We start from the raw sequence: 25,735 nt of genomic DNA, 5'->3' as shown, positions 1-25,735 counted from the left end.
CCAGTAACGCCTGGCCACTGATGATCACTCCGATCCTGATGTATTCCTGGTGCAGTGCCCACGCTTGACCCCGGTCGAAAAATTAGGTACGGCCGCCTTATTTAACGGCCACCAAGAAAAACGTCTGGAAAAACAGTCGTTACAGGCTTGCAGAGTCACTAACTGGTGGCTACTTAAAGGGATGAGGAAGCACTTCCGTCGGAGGTCACAGTCAGTGCAACATTGACACACAGCACGGGGGTGAGCCTCCGAGTTTGCAGCGGCAGACAGAAATAAGAGTTCAGCTTGAGAAAAAGTGATTTTGAAAACTTTAGTGGGTGCATCGAAGACTTGACTTTTCCCGGGATCTGAATCAGAGTTTGGCGCATGCGCAATGACTTAGTTAAATTTAGCGCCAGCATTTTGGTTATCAGCTCTGGTGTGCAATGGCTGATTTCGCGCCCCTGTCAGCTCTTCGACCGATTCTGAAGAATTTCTGGATGGAGGGTGCAAACCTTTTCAAGGTGCTAAAATTACCGCTACACCTGGGTTACCACCCCAAATGAGGCACGACGATATTCTCCCCCTCAGTTTCTGTTCTCCATTTCCCCCTCTCCATAATGGACTAGATTCATGCAAAATGTCTCAGGTTGACTTCAAACATACACACTGCATTCACGATGCCTGATTAAGAGCAAGAATGGAAAGTTGCATAAAGTGTCCTGAAATAGAACTACCAATGTGGGACAGTGGTAGATCTTAAAATGGTATAGAAAAACAAGGAAGCTGCAAAAGGCAAAAGCAATTCTGAAGGGAAAGTGCTCCATAAGATACCAACACTTCATGTGGGTACCTAGGAAATGTGTTAGTAATAATATAAACCCAGTCATGTTTCTGTGATGCAGCTTATCTTCACCTGAGAAGGTAGAGCTGAAGAACGGTATGACACAATTTCATAACCATTTTAAGACAGTATTGTGAAGGACTGAGAACAATGGTTCATCATTATCACTTATAGGACTGCTGAAATTTAATACACCTGTTCATATTCAGCTTGCTATTAGCATGGCATGATTAAAAATTCTACTTTCATACAATTCAAATTGTGGAGCCAATAGCAATGCCTGAGCATCAGGCATGTTCCTAGGTTGTGATGTGTCAAAATGACTAAACGTAGCAAAGGTCTACCAGTGCTGCAGGTTCAAGAGTACTCACACTGTACGCAATAAAAAATGACAAGTCACGCAAACTCAAAACAAATTCACAAATATGATTATATATCCAAACATCCAGTATGCCAAGCATCCTCATGATTTTGGAAAATTACTGACTTATTTCACATATATATCTTGTAGCTAGTGATAAGTTATATGCAAAGAAGACCAAGGAGCATTTCCTAAAAATTAATTCTCGGGATGTGGGCATCGCTGACATGGCTGGCATTTATTGCCCATCCTTAGTTACCCTTGAGAAGCTGGTGGTGGGTCTTCACCTTGAACCACTGCATTCCGGGTAGTGAAGGTGCTCCCATAGTGCTGTTAGGTAGGGAGTTCCAGGATTCTGACCCTGGTATCACGTGCAATTGGTGCTGCCAGCTCATTATAATGACTCAGGTGTGCAGCCAACTCTACCCACACTATTCATTTGCTGCGGCCTGTTTGGGCAGTGGGCGAAATCGTGCTTCATCGCGCCATTTAAAGGCAACCAGTATCTTTTAAAGTGGGGGGGGGGTGCACTCTGGTTGCAGACAGGAAGCAAGGTGTCTAAAACAACAAATGGTTACAAGGACTGTAGATCAGGCCCCCAGGTTCTCCGATGCCACATTGGAGGCCCAGGTCCAGCAGGTGGACACGAGAAGAAAGATCGTGTTCCCTACCAGAGGCAGAAAGCCCTATGGACAACACCTGCATCACTGGTGGGAAGAGGTGTCAAAGAAGGTTAGCGCCAGGAGTTTAACTTCCAGGAGATGGCAGCCTTCTCGTCAGTCTCTGTTGGGAAGGTGGCACATCCTCAACAACTCCCCACCCCTCCAGTAACTCGTGAATCACCCAATGCCACATACTCATTCCCACTATTTAAATCCCTCCCGGATAAAAGAATCGAGCTGGTGTCTCGGAGTGAGAAGACAATGGCCGCAGTTGGCGAGTTGACAAGGATTGGGGCAGTGGAAGACTGGGTAGGTTGAAGCAGCTACATGGGGAAGGTGTCCTGATTCTCCTCCTCTTCCTCATCGTCATCTTTGTCATATGCGACGAGAGAGAATCATCTCCCCAGCTCCTCCTCATCGCCATCATTTTCCTCCTGTGGTCTCTGTTGCTGTGGTTGATCTTCAAGAAAGGAGGGTAGAAGCTAAGAATGGGTGAACTTTACCCCCATTGGGGTTAAGGAGACAGAGAAAGGGGGTGGGGCTTCACAGGGATGCCACGGTGGCAGTGTAGGTGCTCAGTCAATAACCTGGCACCATCAAGATGCTGCCACCTCCAAAGGCAAGAGCGGAGTGAGTGCCCATTCGCTCCATGGCCGTCTCTGCAAAGAGAATGAAGGTTTAAATGTGGGGCTGGCCCCTCTGGTGGCCTGGCTTTGGTGTGCATAATGTGCCAATTTGTCCTGCAATAAAATGAAGTAAATGAAGGCAAGGCGAGCCATTGAGGAGTGTGTACCAAGTGGCATGGAAGAGGTGAAGTGATGAGGAGGTCTGAGGCTGGGAAAGTGGAGGAAAGGATTTTTGGGTTGCGGATGCTAGTTACTGATGTTAAGGGGACCGCAGCCATAGAACAGGATATGGAGTTAGAGTCGCCTTTAACCAGAGTGCAGTGTGAAAGGTTAGCTGTGCAAGTGCTGCTTTAAGAGGGTGAATGAAGCATGTTCTGGTGCCAAGTTAAGCAAGGAAGAAAAAGAGCGAGTGCCCAGTGAGTCACCTTGACAGCCCTGCTGGGGTGGTTAAACTTTTTGTGGTGTGGTTGAGGTTCCAGCTCTACCTCCCTCCAGGCAGCAGTAGTTAGATCCCTGGCAGCCTTAATGGAGCCACATCCAGGGGTCTGTGCCTCCTGCCTTCAATATCTTCGAGGCGGGCTGTACTAGTTAAAAGTTCTTCCCTTGGATGGGGATCGGATATGCTGCCCTTGGAGCACAGGTGATACGTGAGAGACCAGCATTCTGTACAAATATAATTTAAAACTATTGTCCCAGCAAGCAGAGACAAGTGATCCAATCTCTGATTATTGAGCTGAGGTGGAGTGAGATCATCGTGTCCAATGGGAGTCCAGTTCCCCCCTTCCCTTTGTGGCCCTGGCATGGAGGAGATGAGGAGTGGGGGTGGGGGGTGAAATTAGACATGGCAGTGTCGCAAAATAAGTGGTATCGCATTGGTCGCCGGTTACACATTCCGCCCCATATTCAGTTTCATCGGCTTTAATAGAACTGGACATCAGGTGTGTTGCATAATGGTCAGAAAATACGATTTTGCCTGTTTTGCATCATTGCCCGTGTCCAATTGGATCCTGCACAGCTCTGGCCTCTGAATATTAGGCTGGCATCCAGTGACTTACTGGCACCCGATGGGAGTAGACGGGCAACTCCCACCACCCTGCAACCCCACCCTCATCGCCTTGGGCTGGTTCTACCAGTAAGGAGTTGATAGTCAGGCTCAGGACCTGTGCACGTTAAAGGGGACTTTCTTACGGCAACAACCCAGAGCATGAGCTGCTGGATGTAAAGCAGGTGGAAGAAACAGGTGTTGTGTGCTGCTGGGCACGGAAGAAAAGAGAAAAAAAGGTTGCTAAGACATTATTAGAGTGAAGTGCCCAGTGCTGTCCCTCTCTTACCTCGTTGCCCCCAGTCTGCTGCTAAACGATCATAGAATCATAGACATCCATTCGACCCATCATATCTGTGCCAAGAGCAATACGTAGCCCTGTAGGTTACAGCATTTCAAGTGCATATCCAAGTACTTTTTAAATGTGATGAGCATTTCTGCCTCTACCACCCTTTCAGGCAGTGAGTTCCAGACCCCCACCACCCTCTGGGTGAAAACTCCCCTCTAAACCTTCTACCAATTTCTTTAAATCTATGACTCCTAGTTATTGACCTCATGGCTAAGGGAAATAGATCCTTCCTATCCGCTCTGTCTAGACCCCTCATAATTTTATACACCTCAATTAAATCACCCCTCAGCCTCCTCTGTTCCAAAGAAAACAACCTCAGCCTATCCAATCTTTCTTCATATCAAAAAATTGCCAGTCCTGGCAACATCCTCGTAAATGTCCTCTGTACCCTCTCTAATGCAATCACATCTTTCCTGTAATGTGGTGACCAGAACTGAGCAGAAGGATGTAGGCTGAATTAACTTTGTAAAGACTGCACAGAAGTCTCCGGGTCGTCCAGCTGCATCCATCCCTTCTCCATGGGTTTTACACTATTGACGACAACATTAGGAATCCATACAAACAGACCCAGGAAAGCCGTGTGTAACTGTCCCTTTCGGCTACCAGTGGGCACCGATTTCTTTCAAAGGGGCAACAGCGGTGTAATTCATTTTGAGGAAATTCTAAGCGACCAAATAAATCCTTTCCCCAAGGCGTTCATTCAGACTCGCGCTCGATGTTTAGGAGTCCAATGTTAAGAATTCACTGTAAAAAATCTTGGCGGGAAAGTGGTGTTGAGGTGGAAGATCAGTCATGATCTAATTGAATGGCAGAGCAGGCTCAAGGGGCCAAATGGCCCACTCCTGCTCCTATTTCTTATGTTCTTATTGATGCAATCGTGGCTTCCTACTGGTAGATAACCAGCATAATTTGTACTTTATATATATTACTGTTACACATGATTCTGGTTTGGACATCTTTAATCATTTCTGTTTATTGCAAACCTGTCAACTCTCACTCATATGGGATGAGGCATGCTTATTTGGGTTTCGAAATGTCACCCATTTTATAATCACTCATACATGTAAATGGATTTGTATTCTGCCTCACGGGTTGTGATTATAGATCTCACTACAAATGTTGACAGCTTTGAGAATATTTACTGTCCGCCGGAATACATTGAAGGGGCTGAGCTAACAGACACCATGGATACAGCATTCGTCTTAATGCCTGCATCTTCACTGATACTCATTGAGCCCCAAGTAGCACTCAATTCTTCAATGATATCATCAGCAGTGACTATTTAGGCATTTTTTTAAAAATTACGAAAAACGTCTTCAGTAAAACATTGTACATAACTGTTAAAATGAGGTTCTAATGGCAACACGCTTATCTTGTATTACCCAGATATCATTGACTCCGGCCAGGTGGCTCACAGTCTGTTGCCAAGTCAGAGATCATTTACTGACTGTAATTATAGCATGGCTTCATGAGAGAGGCAGCCGGACTGTTTCAGGGGCTCAACGGGATGGCTTTCTAAAACCACACAGAATCAGGCGCTGACGCGCTTTATCCATAAATTAAGATTGTGCAATAGCCAAAAATGTTTTCTCAGTTTAGGAATTAGCTGCGTGGTAAAGCCTTTAGCTTCAAAGGGATGAAACAATCCTCTTTCATATGCCTGGAACCGAACAAGGAGTACTGCAAGTCCGGAGGCTCCAATTTCATGATACGGGGCAGGCGGCTGGTGGTAACCAGTTTGCCAAGTCTGCCGCCGTAGTTTTAATTTCCTCTTCTCCACAGAAACAAAAGAAAAGGAATTTAAAAAATGACAGCAAATACAGTGCATATCTGCTGCAGCTTGAAATGGTGGCCGTGTGAGGGGTCGGTGCCCAGGAGCCACTTTCCTGTTTCAGGTTGGTGGGCCGTACAATGGCGAGGAGCTGATGTGCCATCTGCCAGACATTGCGAGACAAATCCTCTGGCAGCCGGGCCGCCACTGCACACTATCCACACCTCATGTAATGTTGTCTTCCTTTAACCAGCAAACAGGAAGCTAACCCTCCAGGAGACTTGGGGGGCTTGACACCGCCACTCACACGTGTTGTGGAGTGAAACCTGAGCCTCTAGCCTGCAGCGATTCTTTATGAGCGGCTTTACCATTGAACAGATTGCTTTAAATTGTTAAAGTGTAAATCAGTCCTGCAGGGACGCATGGACCCAATGCAGACAATTGTGGCCATTGTCTCCCCACACTTCATAATAAAGTCATGGCTGGTGGGCTGTTAATAGTATAGATGGATTGGAGGGGTTTTTGAATACCTTGCATACCAGCAGTACTCTGTATAATTGTAGAGACAGTGGGCCCAGCAACATCCAGGCAGTGCATTCCTCACAGCTGTTCCTGTCAGCTGTTGTTGTGCTCCAGTCCTCCAGCACTGTGACCACTTTCTCCACTGACTTCTACCCAGGCTCCCAGTGCTGACTTAAACATCGAAGACAGCCCGACAGGATACAGGGCAGAGGGCAGTTAAAAACAGCAGCAGTAACCAGGGCGGAGGTCAGGCACGAGTGCTGTCATTTCAATATCACAGTGCTGAAGGAATTGAGCAACAGCTGACGGGAAGGTACTGGTTGAAAAGAACAAACTTGCATTTATATATCGCCTTTCACAATGTCTTAAAGTGCTTCACAGCCAACGCTGTACTATGGAAGAGTAGGCACAATATTGAGGCTCAGACACGGCACGACCAGAGCCTGCCCGGTCAGAGAGGCCTGAGGGTAAGCCTTGGGCCTTGTCTACATATTCAGGGCAAGCAGCCAGTGCCTGAGCCCGAGCCTGAGCCTGTGCAGATCGTCCCACCAGTAAATTGTATATTGGGTCATCAGCAGCAACCTTCGGGTAAGTTCTGGGAGGGGTTTAGATCGGACAACAGTGGGAGATAATCGGCAGCACTGTGGAGGGGAGAGTACTCCAGCTCCACAAAATAAAATATTTTTTTTCTGGCTGATGACTGCCCTTCTCATCATGAGCTAAATTCTCACAGGGTTGCTTTAATGGACGGAGGCTCTAAATTTACATAGTCCAACGTCTGTTTCAGGCGTCCACTTGGGCGCTTCATTCAGCTATTCTGCACAGGAGGCCGCATTCTTTCAGACCCAGGCCTAGGCCCATTGGACCAACCAGCTACAAAACAATCTCCCATAGACCCAGGCCTAGGCCCATTGGACCAACCAGCTACAAAACAATCTCCTATAGACCCAGGCCTAGGCCCATTGGACCAACCAGCTACAAAACAATCTCCTGTAGACCTAGGCCTAGGCCCATTGGACCAACCAGCTCCAAAACAAGCTCCTATAGACCCAGGCCTCGGCCCATTGGACCAACAAGCTACAAAACAAGCTCCTATAGACCCAGGCCTAGGCCCATTGGACCAACCAGCTCCAAAACAAGCTCCCATAGACCCAGGCCTCGGCCCATTGGACCAACCAGCTACAAAACAAGTTCCTATAGACCCAGGCCTAGGCCCATTGGACCAACCAGCTGGAAAACAAGTTCCCATGACAAATCTGAAGTAACACGTCAGTCACTACTGACCATAGGATGATGCACCGCCCTGCCCCACCTTCTCCCCTTGTCAGAGGAGAGATTATGAAGAGGGACCAATTTCCCCATCACTATCAGTAACAGGCACTCCCAGTTCGGCTATACCTTAGGCTGGAATCAGAATAATAATCTCTTGACTCTATCCCATGATATGAGGAAGATTTCCTCTGGTCGTCATGTGTAGCAACATCATGAAGATTTCTTATATTCACTACTGCTAGCAACATGTCAAACAAATCCTAATAGATACATTTATGATTTCACCAGAAAGGTGCACGTAGTAAATCTTCCTGCTATGCTCATAAAGTTATTACATCCAATCATGCAGCACAGAATGAGACAACTCGCCTCAAATACAAATATATAAAATGGAGTGCTCTACCTCTGCACAGGGGTAGGCCCAAAAGGCATGAGCTTAGGTCTGAATGAACTTCTTGTACACTGTCTCTCTTGTGTTAGTCTTCATAATATGCAAAGCCACATCAAAGGGATATTTCACTGTTTTACTGGGTTATGAGCTGTGCCACTGTTTCCAATAATGTAGCACTAACTAGGATGAATACAGCACTGGGACCGGTCTAGCTCGGTGCTCATCACGAGGAGATTTGCTTATCCCGAACAAAGCTCTGAACAAATTATCTGGCACATTCTAAATACAGTGTTTACAGCAGCATTCTCCCCCGCAGCAATGCGTTTTTGGTCTTTCCCATACTCTTAAGTACATGTGGTTTTTCTAAGTGAACTTAATGCGCATTGCAATAATGCCAGTTGTGTAAAAAAATAAGGTCAGTCTTCTGTGATGGAGCCAGGTCCAGGCTATTTGATTAAGGAGATCATCACACCAAGCCAGTGCCTGTCCACATACACAGACTCACACTTTCCAGGAACCCCGCGCCATGACTGTTCCCACACCACATGCTGTGTCTGCCTATTCAGTCTGTAGCATGGAACCTTGCGGATAATTTTTTTCAATATAAAAATGATAAAATCCCCTAAATTACTAAAAACATATGCAGGACATTTCAATAAACAATAGATCAGATGTCAAAATGATGTTAGCGCTGGAAGTTTTAAAAGCATTTTCTAAATTGCGGTATCACATTTACATAATGTCTCTGATCTGAAATGAATCTCCTATCACCTCTGTTTTATTCAATGAACTCATGGATGTTTTCTCCCAAAAGGTAATGTAAAGGGCATCACCATAACAGTAATAAATGGGAGATACAGATTTAGGATCTGAAACTGATGACCACAAGCGATTAGTAAGGGATCCATTTCACTATAGGAACTGGGAGGGTGCAGTTCATTTTAACAGTCAGACTGAGCAAGCATCTACCTCCCCTGTCAGAGCTGGATACCAGCCCAAGGTCAAGGTTCACTCATGGGGACTATGCTTTGTTCTTGAAACCTGCTGAAGCACCAAGTTTAAAATTGGCATAAACATGCCCAGCTTTATCCTCAGAACACATGGGGAATGTCCATGTGAAGAAAAAAATAATAATTACAGGTATTGAAGATTAATAATTATATCACATATAATGTTACCTATAATACAGATGAACTGAATCCCATCCCCCACCCCACCCCCACCCGAATTGCCTTCTCCACACCTCAGTTTCCCATGTATGTGATTCATGTCGGTGAAGATCATTGGCACCACCTCAGGTCACATCACGTCACTGTCCCAATCTGACTAACCCTCAGGGAATCCTGCAGGTCAGAAAAAACTGGAAGCATTTATTAAGCAATTGGACATTTTATATCTGGTGGCACTGAGCAAGCAGAGTTGTTGTTAACGAGATAAGCAATTTTTACAACACATTTTTGAAGGGTAGCTTCAGTCTCCAAAAACTAATTTAATACCCAAACTTTCCTCCAGTATCTTGGTAAACTTCAGTGCTTTGCTTATTAAAAGCTGAGAACTGTTTAGGATGGGGAATAGTATATTTTCCCACTTATTACATCCAATATAAGAACTTGCATTTACACAGAATCTTTAATATAGAATAACATCCCAAGACACTTCACAGAGGCATAAAGAAAAATGAGCCAGAGGAGAGATTATGAGGAGAGACCAATTTCCCCATCACTATCAGTAACAGGCACTCCCAGTTCAGCTATACCTTAGGCTGGAATCAGAATAATAATCTCTTGACTCTATCCCATGATATGAGGAAGATTTCCTCTGGTTGTCATGTGTAGCAACATCATGAAGATTTCTTATATTCACTACTGCTAGCAACATGTCAAACAAATCCTAATAGATACATTTATGATTTCACCAGAAAGGTGCACGTAGTAAATCTTCCTGCTATGCTCATAAAGTTATTACATACAATCATATAGCACAGAATGAGACAACTCGCCTCATTGTACTTGTGCTGGCTCTTTGAAAGAGCTATCCAATTAGTCCCATTTCCCCATAGCCCTGTACATTTTTCCTATATACTCAAGTCCAGGTCATTAATATAGATCAAAAAAAGAGCAGTGGTCCTAATACCAACCCCTGGGGGACACCAATGTATACTTCCCTTCAGTCTGAAAAATAACCGTTCACCACTGCTCTCTGCTTTCTGTCTCTTAGCCAATTTCATAACAATCCTGCTACTGCCACTTTAATCCCAAGGTCTTCAATTTTGCTAACAAATCTATTGTGTGGCACTTTATCAAAGTCCATATACACTTCATCAATCCTCTCCGTTATTTCATCAAAGAACTCAATCAAGTTTGTCAGACACAATTTGCCTTTAACAAATTGCACTTCACAACCAGAGGAAATCATCCCCTAGATGCTTCAAGCCTAACCTCAGCAAAGCACTCTCTATTGCACCAATGTGATATTTCTAATTTGCACACCAGCCATCTTTGAGGCTACTTGGAGGGATATTACCAATTAGTGCTGCTTGGAACTGGATCGAGATTGTTCAACCCATTTACCTGGATTTGTTTTTAATACAGTTGGCAGATATAGTGGAGTCTCTCAACCCATTGATTTGGCCTGGACGCACCAAGGTCCCAGAGGCAGAAGAACAGAGTTCGTGCCCACTGCCTCATTCTATTCCAAACACATTCACTTTTATCATTTCCTGGATGTTTCCCATTTCCTATGATCTACCTGAGATATTATGCACAGCCTTTTGATATCTAATAATGTTGCCACATTACTGGCTGAACTACATGGAGAGACGATAAACATTCTCTTCACAGTGATCAATAGCTGCTCCAAGTAAACAGGAATGTACACTATGTAGATGTCTGCAATGATAAAAATGAATATGTGGCAGATCCTCGATAAAGCCAGAGTACTCTGTGTATTAACCAGAATCTATTTGGAGTTTAAGTGTTTGTCTAAAAAGTACTAATCTCTGTTCTTTTGTTCTCTGGTTCTCAAGCTGAGTCTGCGGGTCACATCCCTAGTGCGAGTGACTTTTAGCACATTTTGCATAAATTATGCTGTATATATTTTTTTCTAATAAATCACCAGCTTCAACCTGCAATGTGTAGATGCCTGTGTCAAGCAGTAAACAGCAGGGAAGCCAGTATTCATATTACCACTGGAGCTCAGCGGCATAAGCTGTCCTGCTTCATAATCATTAATAACATAGAGTGCATTTTAACCTGTTAAAACGGAGCGTATGAAATATATATTCAGCAGTGATATGTAACACAGAGAGTACAATTGTACACAGCAATGTTATACCACTGGAAAACCAAATGCCATATTTGAGTTAGAACCAGCAAAAGTAAAAAATGTTCGATAATAAAGGCAGTAAAATTTAACACAGCAACAGAAAGAATATTAATTATGTAAAAATGTAGAAATATTACAAACCAATAAAACAGAGTGTATTGTTAGACAAAATTTATAAAAGTATTAAATAACAGACCATTATTATGCAGTAATGTGTACAGGAATATTATTGTTCCGTCCTGGTCACTTGAATTTTCCTCACATTTCCCTAGAAATTAATGTGTTTGCATTACAGTCATCTGTCCTCTATTTGAATGGAGAGGTTTCCTTTAACAACACCACCACCAGCAGCAACAACAACTTGCATCTATATAGCAGCTTTAACATAAAAAAATGTCCCACGGTGCTTTACAGAGGAGTAATCAGATTTTTTAAAAGTCACCATGAACAAAGGAAGTGATATTAGAAGGGGTAATCAGATAGTGGTCACAGAGCTGGGTTTTAATGAGGACTTTAAAGAAGGAGAGGGAGGGGAGAGGTTTATGGAGGGACTTCCAGCATGTGGGGCCGAGGATGCTGAAGTCATGGCCACCAATAGTGGGTCAAAGGGAGGGGCTAATGTACAATAGATCAGAGTTAGGACGGAGAATTTGGGGGTCGGGGGGCTTGCAAGGCTAGAGGAAGGTATATAGCGATATGGAGGGGTGAGGCCATGAAGTAATTTAAACACAAGGATGAGCTTTTAAAATTTTAGACATGAGGGTCTGGGAGCTCATGTCAGTCAGCCAGCATGGGGGTGATGAGTGAGCAAAACTTGGTGCGGGATAGGATAAGGGCAGCAAAGATTTGGATGAGGTGAAGTTTCCAACAACGAGAACTTGCAAATTAGCACTGTCAGATATCTATAGCATAAATATAACATAATAGCAACCATTGCTTTATGCATAACATAGTGCCAGTCACCTCTCCATCTCTTGACTTACCTATAACACAGCGCCAATTCGATTGACTCCACATAATATCAAGAAACGGCTGACACACTGGATATAGCAAAGGCTATGGGCCCCAACAATATTCGGCTGTCGTGCTGCAGACGTGCTCCAGAACTGGCCACGCCTCTAGCCAAGCTGTTCCAGTACAGCTACAATACTGGCATCTATCCAATAAAGTGGAAAATTGCCCAGGTATGTCCTGTTCACAAAAAGCAGGACAAATCCAATCCGGCCAATTACCACCTCATCAGTCCACTCTCAATCATCGGCAAGTAATAGAAGGTGTCATTGACAGTGCTATCAAGTGGCACTTACTCATCAATAACCTGCTCACCGATGCTCAGATTGGGTTCTGCCAGGACCACTCGGCTCCAGACCTCATTACAGCCTTGGTCCAAACATCTGACTTCCAGAGGAGAGGTGAGAGTGACTGCCTTTGACATCAAGGCAGCATTTGACTGAGTGTAGTATCAAGGAGCCCTAGTAAAATTGAAGTCAATGGAAATCAGGAGGAAAACTCACAACTGGCTAAAGTCATACTTAGCACAAAGAAAGATGGTTGTGGTTGTAGGAGGCCAATCATCTCAGCCCCACGACAGGGGTTCCTCAGTGCAGTGTCCTAGTCCCAACAATTTTCAGCTGCTTCATCAATGACCTTCCCTGTATCATAAGGTCAGAAGTGAGGATGTTCGCTGATGATGGCACAGTGTTTAGTTCCATTTGCAATTCCTCAGATAGTGGAACAGTCCATGCCCGCATGCAGCAAGATCCAAACGACAATTAGCCTTGGGCTGATAAGTGGTAAGTAACATTCGTGCCACACAAGTGTCACGCAGACCATCTCCAACAAATGAAAGTCTACCTGTCTTTGCTTGACATTCAATGGCATTAACGTCGTCGAATCTCCCACAATCAACATCATGGGGGCCACCATTGAGCAGAAACTTAAATGGACCTGCCACATAAATACTGTGCCTTTAAGAGCAGGTCAGAGGCTGCATATTCTGTGGTGAACGACTCACCTCCTGACTCTGCAAAGCCTTTCCACCATCCATGAGGCACAACTCAGGATTGTGATGGAATACTCTCCACTTACCTGGATGAGTGCAACTCCAACAGCACTAAACAAGCACAACACCATCCGAGACAAAGCAACCCGCTTGATTGGTGCCCCATCCGCCACCTTAAACATTCACTCCCTCCACCACTGGCGCACCATGGCTGCAGTGTGTACCATTTACAAGCTGCACTGCAGCAAATCGCCAAGGCTTCTTTGACAGCACCTCCCAAACCCGCAACCTCTACCATCTAAAAGGACAAGGGCAGCAGACACATGAGAACACCACCAGTTCCAAGTTCCCCTCCAAGTCACCCTCCAAGTCACACATCATCCTGACTTGGAAATATATCACCATTCCTTCCTTCATCGTCGCTGGATCAAAATCCTGGAACACGCTACACACACCCTATGGGAGCACCTTCACCACACGGACTGCAGAGGTTCAAGAAGGCACCACCATCTTTTCAAAGGCAATTAGGGATGGGCAATAAATGCTGGCCTTGCAAGTGATGCCCACATCCCCTGAATGAATAAAAAATAATAAGTCACTTTTTACCTTATACATAACACACTGCCTTGTACACAACAGTGCTGCCCCTCCCCCTGTTTTATATAGGCTACAGGCAAATGAAACATTTTCCCATGGCTTGGAAAAATAAAATCCAGTAAGGAATTAGCTATTAAAGAACTACAGCTTAATATTGGAGTGTAAGTTATGGAAATGGCAGAAAAATGGACTAGTTGTTCACAATGGCATAGTGGGGACATGTGAGCTGAAGGGTTGGAGGTTCTGCTGTAGGAGGTGCACCAGAGGAAGGCAGCCTTATTTGGGCTAAAGACCTCTCTCCAGTAAAAGCACAAGTGAAAGTTACATGGAAGAAGATTGCTGACCAAGTCAGTGCTGTCGCCCAGATCCCTTGTTTGAAACTACAATCAGGAAGGAGTTTGCTGGTATCAGAAGGAAAGTGATGCTCCTCACTTTTGCACATATTTCTTGTGGAGCTCTTCATGCTTTATACAAACCCAAGTTGAGAGCTCCTGCACTTTCTGGGAGGTGCAATTTGAGCACTACCCACAGGCATTGTCCTTTTGCACACATTCTTTCATTGTGCAAAACCTGAACCACACACTTTCCTTGCAAGGGAAGGAAGTCGTGAAGGAACAATGAAATCGTGTTCAGGGTTCCAACCCGAGATGCTTCCCCGCTGTTAGGGAGCTTCTCAGCAGGTTCAGTGGCCATGGATGCAGAGGTATGCCTGGATCTCCTAATGGTCATCCTCTCATTGTTTCTTCTCCTACACAAATTGACAGCACTATGGTCTGCTGCATAAAAAAGACCATGGCTGTTTCCTAGATAACGGCCATTGTCATGCTTCTATTGTTAGATACCACTTGAACATTCAATGCAAAGCCTTTCTGTTCACGTGGACAATGTGGTTGCAATTAGGAGCCCAGATACCCATGTAATACCATCTTTGACACCTTGCATTCAAGGGAACCCTGCCACCCAGTGAAAAGTCTGAACCCTATCTAGCTGATGCCTCCCTGCCACAGGGGAAGTGATGAAGGTACTACCACTTGCAAATGTAAAGTGTCACTAGCAGGAAACGTGTGTGCACGGTAGACTGCCAATGTGGCACATGTCCCCTGCAGTGGCTTGGATGGATGGGGTAACATGAAATCCACACAAGCTGTGTTAACCTTCACTTTAATGGGGAACTGTTCCTGTTCCAGCTATTGTCTGCAAATCTTCCGGCAGCAGATGGTACATCTCTGTGACAGCCTGTCTGGTGAAGTAAAAATGGCAAAGACAGGTTTCCTTTGACATAGAATCATAGAATCTTACAGCAAAGAAGGAAGCCATTTAGCCCATCATGCCTATGATAGCTCTATGAAAGAGCTGTCCAATTGGTCCCCATAGCACGCTGATTTTTTCTTTTTCAATTATATATCCAATTCACTTTCAAAAGTTACTAGTGAATCTGCTTCTATGTCCAGTTAGGTGCAATAAATTCCATAAATGCAGATCCCAGAATGGTGGCTGCCTTTGTTAGTCATTTGTCCTCATCTAAATTATGCAGTATTGTCGGAAAGTCCCCTAAAGGAATCCCCATGCTCACCACTTTATATGATGCTATTAAAATGACAATCAGAAACCAAAAATAATGAAGAAAAGCATTGGACAAAAACACAAAAAATGTCAGCTGCCCAGCCAAGCCAACCAAGGCACAGAGCAAAATGAGGCAGAATATATTTATAAATGCAAAACAGAAAAACACATTCATACAACAATCTCCTTTTAAGAAGCTTACTTACGCGGGACAGATTCCAGAACTCCTCATGCTCCCAACTGATACGGGCAATATGTGTGCAGGGGCTGGACCATTGCCCAAAGATTAAAATTTGGTATTGGACCAATTTAAAATAAATAATTCATACTAATGAGGCTCGAGCATGCTGCAGCACAGTGTCATTCTGTCACTAAGATCGCACATCGCAACATGCTCTGTGCAGCAAAATCGGGGCCCAAGGTTTGGAACAGATTTTCCAAAACATATCCTCCACCAGTGACATTCTGCACCATTGTCAGAGCTTCAAAAAATCTTGCTGTCAACCAGCTCACTTTGAATGTTTATATCATAAAAGTGTCCTCATACCATTTTTCTTCACAGAATCTGAATTTCTGTTTTCAAAATAGTTTAGCTACAATGATACTGCACAGTAAAGTAAAAGCATGAGAGGTATTGAAGTGACAACACCAGGATTATGTGTGTGAATGAGAGGAGTGTTGTGAGCCTGTTATTCCCCATGCTAAGTATTAATTTAATTTTTATATTTTTTGTGTGGAAGGAAAACGAATGTCTGGGAGCCATGCAGTGTTCTAAGTGGAGTGAGGTAGAGGAGAATGTCTGGGTGCTATTCAGGGAACTACAGGCCAGTTAGCCTGACATCAGTCATTGGGAAAATACTGGAATCCATTGTTAAGGAAGTGGTTTCAAGGCACTTAGAAAATGTTGTAATGAAAGGGAAATCGTGTTTGACAAATTTAGTAGGGTTTTTTGAGGATGTAACTAGCAGGGTAAATAAAGGGGAACCAGTGGATGGAGTATATTTGGATTTGCAAAAGGCATTCAATAAGGTGCCACATAAAAGGTTATTACACAAGATAAGGACTCATGGGATTGGAGGTAATGTATTAGCATGGATAGAAGATTGGTTAATGGACAGAAAACAGAGAATAGGGATAAATGGATCTTTTTCAGGTTGGCAGACTATAACTAGTGGGGCGCCGCAAGGATCAGTGCTGGGGCCTCAGCTATTTACAATCTATATTAATGACCTAGATGAAGGGACCGAGTATAATGTATCCAAGTTTGCTGATGATACAAAGCTAAGTGTGACAATAAACTGTGAGGAAAACAGTCTGCAAAAGGATATAGATAGATTAAGTGAGTGGCAGATGGAGTATAATGTAGGGAAAGGTGAGGTTATTCACTTTGGTAGGATGAATAGAAAAACAGAATATTTTTTAAATGGTGGGAAACTTTTAAATGTTGGTGTTCAGAGAGATTTGGATGTGCTTGTGCAAGAAACACAGAAAGCCAGCATGCAGGTACAGCAAGCAATAAGGTAGACAAATGGCATGTTGTCCTTTATTGCAAGGGGTTAGAGTATAAGAGTAAGGAAGTCTCGCTACAATTGTGCAGGGCCTTGGTGAGACCACACCCAGAGTACTGTGTACAGATTTGGTCTCCTTATCTAAGGAAGGATATACTTGCTTTGGAGGTTGTGCAACAAAGGTTCACTAGATTGATTCCTGAGCTGAGAGGGCTGTCTTATGATGAGAGATTGTGTAGAATGGGCCTGTACTCTCTGGAGTTTAGAAGAGAAAGAGATGATCCAATTGAAATACACAAGGTTCTGAAGGGGACTGACAGGGTAGATGCTGAGAGGTTGTTTCTCCTGGCTGGAGAGTCTAGAACTAGCGGGCACAGTCTCAGGATAAGGGGTATTTAAGACAGAGATGAAGAGGAATTTCTTCACTCAGAGGGTTGTGAATCTTTGGAATTCTCTGCCCCAGAGATGCTGTAGATGCTGAGTCTGAGTATATTTAAGGCTGAGATAGATAGATTTTGTCTAGGGGAATCAAGGGATATGGAGATCAGGTGGGAAAGTGGAGTTGAGGTCGATGATCAGCCATGATCTTATTGAATGGTGGAGTCAGCTCGAGGGGCCGTAGGGCCTACTCTTGCTCCTATTTCTTATGTTCTTATGTTGCTGAGTAGAGTGAGGTAGAGCCGAACGTCTGGGCACCTTTCAATGCTGCTGGACATTTCAAGGTGAACTAGTCTCTTACTGGTGCCTTTTCTTCTTCAAATGTCTTTTGTGGATATTATTACACTCCAAATTTTTCAGCAACTGGTGCTTTTGGGACTAGGGCATGTAGAGTATGGATTGGAATGGTCTTTTTTAGTTCAGTCCCTGTTTCAAACTCAGTGACAGAAGTACAGACTTGTTAAAATGAGTAATGAATCACAAATACTAGGGGACCGAGTGTCTAGTGAGAAGGGGGAACTGAAGGAAATCCTTATTAGGCGAGAAATTATGTTAGGGAAATTGATGGGATTGAAGGCCGATAAATCCCTGGGGCCTGATAGTCTGCATCCCAGAGTACTTAAGGAAGTGGCCCTAGAAATAGTGGATGCATTGGTGATCATTTTCCAACAATCTATCGACTCTGGATCAGTTCCTATTGACTGGAGGGTAGTTAATGTAACACCACTTTTTTAAAAAGGAAGGAGCGCGAAAACGGGTAATTATAGACCGATTAGCCTGACATCAGTAGTGGGGGAAATGTTGGATTCAATTATTAAAGATGAAATAGCAGCACATTTGGAAAGCAGTGACAAGATCGGTCCAAGTCAGCATGGATTTATGAAAGAGAAATCATGCTTGACAAAGCTTCTAGAATTTTTTGAGGATGTAACTGGTAGAGTGGATAAGGGAGAACCAGTGGATGTGGTGTATTTGGACTTTCAAAAGGCTTTTGACAAGGTCCCACACAAGAGATTGGTGTGCAAAATTAAAGCACATGGTAATGGGGGTAATGTACTGACGTGGAAAGAGAACTGGTTAGCAGACAGGAAGCAGAGAGTCGGGATAAACGGGTCCTTTTCAGAATGGCAGGCAGTGACTAGTGGGGTGCCGCAGGGCTCAGTGCTGGGACCCCAGTTATTTACAATATATATTACTGATTTAAATGAAGGAATTGAGTGCAATATTTCCAAGTTTTCAGATGACACTAAGCTGGGTGGTGGTGTGAGCTGTGAGGAGGATGCTAAGAGGCTGCAGGATGACTTGGACAGGTTAGGTGAATGGGAAAACGTATGGCAGATGCAGTATAATGTGGATAAATGTGAGGTTATCCACTTTGGTGGCAAAAACACAAAGGCAGAATATTATCTGAATGGTGGCAGATTAGGAAAAGGGGAGGTGCAATGAGACCTGGGTATCATGGTACATCAGTCATTGAAAGTTGGCATGCTGATACAGCAGGTGGTGAAGAAGGCAAATGGTATGTTGGCCTTCATAGCTAGGGGATTTGAGTATGGGAGCAGGGAGGTCTTACTGCAGTTGTACAGGGCCTTGGTGAGGCCTCACCTGGAATATTGTGTTCAGTTTTGGTCTCCTAATCTGAGAAAGGACGTTCTTGCTATTGAGGAAGTGCAGCTAAGGTTCACCAGACTGATTCCCGGGATGGCAGGACTGACATATGAGGAGAGACTGGATCGACTGGGCCTGTATTCACTGGAGTTTAGAAGGATGAGAGGGGATCTCATAGAAACATATAAAATTCTGACGGGACTGGACAGGTTAGATGCAGGACGAATGTTCCCGATGTTGGGGAAGTCCAGAACCAGGGGACATAGTCAAAGGATAAGGGGTAAGCCATTTAGGATTGAGATGAGGAGAAACTTCTTCACTCAGAGAGTTGTTAACCTGTGGAATTCTCTACTGCAGAGAGTTGTTGATGCGAGTTAATTGGATATATTCAAGAGAGAGTTAGACATGGCCCTTACGGTTAAAGAGATCAAGGGATATGGAGAGAAAGCAGGAAAGGGGTACTGAGGTGAACAATCAGCCATGATCTTATTGAATGGTGGTGCTGGCTCGAAGGGCCAAAAGGCCTACTCCTGCAACTATTTTCTATGTTTCTATGTTTCTGGTGACAGCCATTCCAAGCTGATTTTTTTACCCTGAATTCTTTGGAGAAAAATGGGAATTTCTCCAATAAAAGAGATATATCAGTCCTTCAACATGTTAAAGGGAAACAAATACATGAGTCAAAAGAATAAATGGAACTGAAACTTCCTTAAGTCTGGACATTTCAATCAGATTTGCCGCTAAACTAATCCAGATGGGACTGTTTGTCAAAATATTAGAATCATTTTGTGATCTTTGTTTTATTGTGACCATGGATGAAAATCATAAGAAGGTATCAAAGAAATTAATGGGGAAATGTATAATTTCATTGAAAATCTAATATGGGAGTGCCTTAGACTATATATCAGCTCTGTTCTTGCATCAGGCAAAACAGGTCTCAGCTCACAGTCCCATCTAGTTGAAATGACCAGGCTTAAGGAAGTTTTAGTTCCATTTATTCTTTTGACTCATATATCTATTTCCTTTTAACGTGTTGAAGGGCTGATATCCCTCTTTTATTGGAGAAATTCACATTTTCAGGGGAATTGACAAACAACGAGTAAAATTGTGGGAACATGTGGATTTGAAACTTCTTGGTGGCAATCAAAAAATAATCGCAAATTATGATCCATGCACAATAATGATCTTTCAACACTCTGCAAGCAATTACATTTTGAATGTTGAAAAGTTTGTTCATCCAACTGTGGAATGCATAATCTTACATTGAAAATGGTTGAACAACAACTGTAAAGATCTCAATTTAACAAGTGTTGGTAATTTCTGTAACACATTTTTGTTAGGAAAAAGACAGCCCCTTAGTATGCAAAGGACTACTATACATGCCACTGACTGATGGAACTCAGCTTTAGGCTGGTGTGAAGTGCAGAATAAATTGCATGTCTTAAAGCAGAACACAAAACTAAGACAAAAATATTACTGCATAATAGCATCACAGGACATATATAGGTAAGAAGGTAATATTCATTGTAGTGTGCTATACTGACAAACATTAACAAAGATGTAGCAGGTAAGGTGCTAAATCTGAAAATAGAAGAGTTATGCAAAATATATTATATATGCTATGATGTGAAAGAGAATACATTGTAGGAAGAAATTTCCAAGGGCCAAGTAACATTGCTTCAATCTTATATTTAAAAGTAAAACCCAGGGTGGGGTGGGGTCGGATGGCAGCATAGAACTGGTGGTGGTGGGTGCCTGTGAAACATTTTGATGGAGGGGTGATCTAATGTTGGGAGTTGACTGACTATTGCTATAGATATTCATGGATCAGATGGCATGCCTCAGTCACTGCCTCCCTACGAAACTTCCTAATGCACTGTTCCTCTACCATACCTCAGAAAGCTGATTGTTAGAGTGCACCCAATGCCTGGATTGTATCTGCTGTATATGTGTCTCCTTTGCCTTCTGCACTTATGGACCAAGCTCTTATACTCCACTATGAAATACATACCAACAGCAACGGGAAGTCGAGGCCCATAAAAAGGGCGCGGAGATCGGGAGGAGCCAGTTGTTGCAGGGTCAAAAGTAAAAAAAATGGAAATCGAAGTGTGACGTCATAGCCAAGCGGGTAAGTGATTGGCTGGTGGATTGGTGAGTATTTTTCTTTTTCTTTTCTGTAGGAAACCTTTGGCATTGTTGTAAGTAGGATCTGCAAGTAAATATATCTGATCATTATTATCTAAGGAGAGCCAGTTAATTAAATCGGCTGTTTACTGAGTAGCGGCTGGGTGTGTTGTGTTAAGGTTTAGAGTTTATTTTTGATGATAGTTGCGAGTGTAACTGGAGGGATGGCAGGGAAGCTCAGTCCCATGGATTGCGCATCCTGTGGCATGTGGAAATCCCGGACGCTTCGCGCAGCTGGGGCGACCATGTGTGCAGGAGGTGTCTCCAGCTGCACCAACTCAAGCTCCATGTTTTGGAGCTTCCATGGAGCTTGAGCAGCAGCTGGGGTCACTGCAGTGCATCCGTGAGACTGAGAGCAACGTGGACAGTGCGTTTCTAGAGGCGTGCAGGCAGATAGGGAGTGGGTGACCGCCAGACAGAAGAGGAGTGCTAGGGAGGTAGTGCAGAAGTCCCCTGAGTCCATCTCACTCTCCAACCGGTACTCTGTTCTGAGTACCGGTGGGGGCGATGGTGGCTCTGGGGAGTGCAGCCAGAGCCAAGTCCATGGCACCACGGGTGGCTCAGCGGGGGGGAATGGAAGAGCTATTGTGGTAGGGGATCTGCTAGTCAGGGGAGCAGACAGGCATTTCTGCCACTGCAGTCGTGACTCCAGGATGGTATGTTGCCTCCCTGGTGCTAGGGTCAAGGATGTCACTGAGCGTCTGCAGGGCATTCTGGGGGGAGAGGGTGAACAGCCAGAGGTCGTGGTCCACATCGGTACCAATGACATAGGTAGGAAGAGGGATGCGGTCCTGCAGACAGAGTTTAGGGAGCTCAGAGAGAGATTAAAAAGCAGGACCTCAAAGTTGGTAATCTCCGGATTACTCCCAGTGCCACGAGCTAGTGAGTACAGAAATAGGATAGAAGGATAGAGCAGATGAATACGTGACTGGAAATATGGTGCAGGCGAGAGGGCTTTAGTTTCCTGAGGCATTGAGACCACTTCTGGGGGAGGTGGGACCTGTACAAGCCGGACGGGTTGCACCTCAACAGAGGCAGGACCTATATCCTCGCGGGGGGGTTGCTAGTGCTGTTGGGGAGGGTTTAAACTAGCTTGGCAGGGGGATGGGAACCTGAAAATAGATTCAGTAGGGAGGGGAGCAAAGCTGGAATTAGAAAGCAAAAATAAAGTAAGTGAATTTGAAGGAGAGAGAGGAAACAAGCGGGAAAAAAGGGTAAAAAAAAACAAACTTAAAGGCACTTTGTCTAAATGCATGTAGCATTTGTAACAAAGATTAAAGTGTAGGACGGTTGATGAACAGTGGTGTACATTTAAGGTGATATTTCACAACTCTCAAGAAAAATATATTCCAGTGAGGAGAAAAGGGTGTAAAAGAAAAGATAGCCATCCGTGGCTAACTAAAGAAATAAAGGATGGTATCCAATTAAAAACAAGGGCATACAAAGTGGCCAAAACTGGTGGGAGGACGGAAGACTGGGAAGCTTTTAAAAGCCAGCAAAGAACGACTAAAAAATGATTAAGATAGGGAAGATAGACTATGAAGATAGCAAGAGTTTCTCTAGGTATATAAAAAGGAAAAGGGTGGCTAAAGTAAATGTTGGTCCCTTAGAGGACGAGACCAGGGAATTAGTAATGGGGAACATGGGGATGGCAGAAACTCTGAACAAATATTTTGTATCAGTCTTTACGGTAGAGGACACTAACAATATTCTAACAGTGGATAATCAAGGGGCTATAGGGAGGGAGGAACTTAACACAATCACAATCACTAAGGAGGTGGTACTCAGTAAGATAATGGGACTGAAGGCAGATAAATCCCCTGGACCTGATGGCTTGCATCCTAGGGTCTTAGAGAAGTAGCGGCAGGGATTGTGGATGCATTGGTTGTAATTTACAAAAATTCCCTGGATTCTGGGGAGGTCCCAGCAGATTGGAAAACTGCAAATGTAATGCCCCATTTAAAAAAGGAGGCAGACAAAAAGCAGGAAACTATAGACCAGTTAGCCTAACATCTGTGGTTGGGAAAATGTTGGAGTCCATTATCAAAGAAGCAGTAGCAGGACATTTGGATAAGCAAAATTCGGTCAGGCAAAGTTAGCATGGATTTATGAAGGTGAAGTCATGTTTGACAAATTTGCTGGAGTTCTTTGAGGATATAACGAACAGGGTGGAAAAAGGGGAACCAGTGGATGTGATGTATTTGGACTTCCAGAAGGCATTTGACAAAAGGTTACTGCACAAGATAAAAGTTTACGGGGTTGGGGGTAGTATATTAGCATGGATAGAGGATTGGCTAACTAACAGAGAACAGAGAGTTGAGATAAATAGTTCATTCTCTGGTTGCAACTAATAATTAGTGGGGTGCCGCAGGGATCAGTGCTGGGACCCCAACTATTTACAATCTACATTAACGACTTGGAAGAAGGGGCTGAGTGTAACGTAGCCAAGTTTGCTGACGATACATAGATGGGAGGAAAAGCAATGTGTGAGGAGGACACAAAAAATCTGCAAAAGGACATAGACAGGCTAAGCGATTGGGCAAAAATTTGGCAGATGGAGTATAATATTGGAAAGTATGAGGTCATGCACTTTGGCAGAAAAAAACAAAGAGCAAGTTATTTAAATGGAGAAAGATTGCAACATGCCGCAGTACAGCGGGACCTGGGGATACTTGTGCATGAAACGTAAAAGGATAGTATGCAGGTACAGCAAGTGATCAGGAAGGCCAATGGTATCTTGGCCTTTATTGCAAAGGGGATGAAGTATAAAAGCAGGGAAGTCTTGTAACATCTATACAAGGTATTGGTGAGACCACACCTGGAATACTGCGTGCAGTTTTGGTTTTCATATTTACGAAAGGATATACTTGCTTTGGAGACAGTTCAGAGTTCACTAGGTTGATTCTGGGGATGAGGGAGTTGACTTATGAGTAAAGGTTGAGTAGGTTGGGCCTCTTTTCATTGAAATTCAGAAGAATGAGAGGTGATCTTATCGAAATGTATAAGATTATGAGGGGGCTTGACAAAGTGGATGCAGGGAGGATGTTTCCACTGATGGGGGAAACTCGAACTAGAGGGCATGATCTTAGAATAAGGGCCCATTTAAAACAGAGATGAGGAGGAATTTCTTCTCTCAGAGAGTTGTAAATTTGTAGAATTCACTGCCCCAGAGAGCTGTGGAAGCTGGGACATTGAATAAATACATTTAAGACAGAAATAGGCAGTTTCTTAAAAGATAAGGGGATAAAGGATTATGCGGAATGGGCAGGGAAGTGGAGCTGAGTCTATGATCAGATCAGCCATGATCTTATTGAATGACAGAGCAGGCTCAAGGGACAGTATGGCCTACTCCTGTTCCTATTTCTTATGTTCTTATGTTCTTATGCTCTGGGACAGAAAACTCTTCAATACTATTTACTTCTGTCACTGCTCTGATACTTACAAAATGCGGCAGTTCCTTAAGCTCACTGCATCCAATTCCAATCTGGTGTAAAGTAACCATTGTTTCACTTGATGTTGGCTTGAAGTACTGCCTCAGTTCCAGATTTCACAAGCAACAATCAAACTTTCTTTCCTTTTTTTTTTGCTAGGCAGTGCTCAGAGCCGGTCTAGCCATGGGTCAATAGTCAATTGCCACTTTCTACCAACATCAGACCACTTTAGCTCACAATCTACTTTGCAGCAATGACTGATCGAGAAGAATGTCCACTCCAAAATGACCAAAGGCACAGACATGTTGTAAATCTGTGGAGTATTTGTATGACCAAAGCTACAGCTATGCAGGAGTCTTCCAACAGTGCAATTCAATCAACTTAGTCTACTCGCTATCATGGGATTGTGAGAGAGGCACAGGCTTCATGGTACAACAGTTCGTGGACCTCCCCACGAGCTCAAGGAAACAACTGGAGATAAAACCATTCATCCACAGAAATCGTGCTGCTCTCATAACAATTAGTGCCCACCCAATGGGAGGGGGTGGGGGTACAGGGGCTGCCTATCCACTAGCAGGTGAAACCCCCTCCCCTTTACCGACCCTAAAACATGCATAACAACTTCATTCTCACATTGAACTGAGGCTTGTTTGATACGTGCAAGCGATTCCTACAGGACTGGTATCAAACCAACCAGTCTGACTCGGGGTCCAGAGAGAGCCCACAAAAAACAAACTAAAATAATAGATTTCTCTCCCCCACCACCCTATCACCCTCACCGGCTCCAAGAAAAAACATAATTGAAGGATAGGTCCTAGTGATGGGACCTGCTAGGTTTTGGTCTCCTTACCTAAGGAAAGACATCTTTGCCTTGGAAGGAATCCAACGAAAGTTCGCTGGACTGGTTTCTGGGATGAAGGGATTGTGCTATGAGGAGAGATTGAGTAGACTAGGTCTATATTCCCTAGAGTTTAGAAGAATGAGAGGTGATCTAATTGAAACATATAAAATTCTTAAAGGGCTTGACAGGGTTAATGATGAGTAACTGCTTCTCCGGCTGGGAAAATCACAGGGCCACAGTCTCAAAATAAGGGATCAGCCATTTAGGACTGAGACGAGGAGAAATTTCTTCACTCAAAGGATTGTGAAGCTTTGGAATTCTGTACCCCAGAGAGCTGTGGATGTTCAGTCGTTGAGTATATTCAAGACAGAGGTCGATAGATTTTTTGGAACTTAGGGAATTAAGGCATATGGGGATAGT

General features: G+C 43.9%; 1 protein-coding gene across 2 annotated transcripts in view; it reads right to left on the bottom strand.

The window, feature by feature from the left end:
* fbxl16 (F-box and leucine-rich repeat protein 16) overlaps positions 1–25,735 on the bottom strand; it is a 206,413-nt gene that overhangs the window by 163,324 nt on the left and 17,354 nt on the right. The gene's annotated exons all lie outside the window — the stretch shown is intronic.

Source organism: Pristiophorus japonicus, chromosome 15 (assembly GCF_044704955.1).
Source record: "Pristiophorus japonicus isolate sPriJap1 chromosome 15, sPriJap1.hap1, whole genome shotgun sequence".
NCBI classification, from domain to species: Eukaryota; Metazoa; Chordata; class Chondrichthyes; family Pristiophoridae; genus Pristiophorus; species Pristiophorus japonicus.
The sequence above is the reverse complement of the archived record's forward strand: the minus strand, read 5'-3'. Positions and strand labels throughout refer to the sequence as shown.